A 216-nucleotide genomic window follows, 5' to 3' on the forward strand; every position below is an offset into this window, starting at 1 on the left:
TTCCGGCGACCTCGTTCCATCGGTATATCAATTAGCTATCGCCATCCATCCGCCTAATAGACTTCTGATCGTTTATATCGTGTAATCTATGTGGATCGTGCACATGCATTTTGTATGTTTATTTTCAAGGGGCTCATTTGCATATTGTTATGAGCGGTTTAAAAATGTACATGCACATATTGCCTCGCTGATTTGGGTATGGCTGTGAAATAACAG

The sequence above is a fragment of the Penaeus monodon genome, chromosome 20, assembly GCF_015228065.2.
Source record: "Penaeus monodon isolate SGIC_2016 chromosome 20, NSTDA_Pmon_1, whole genome shotgun sequence".
Lineage (NCBI taxonomy): Eukaryota > Metazoa > Arthropoda > Malacostraca > Decapoda > Penaeidae > Penaeus > Penaeus monodon.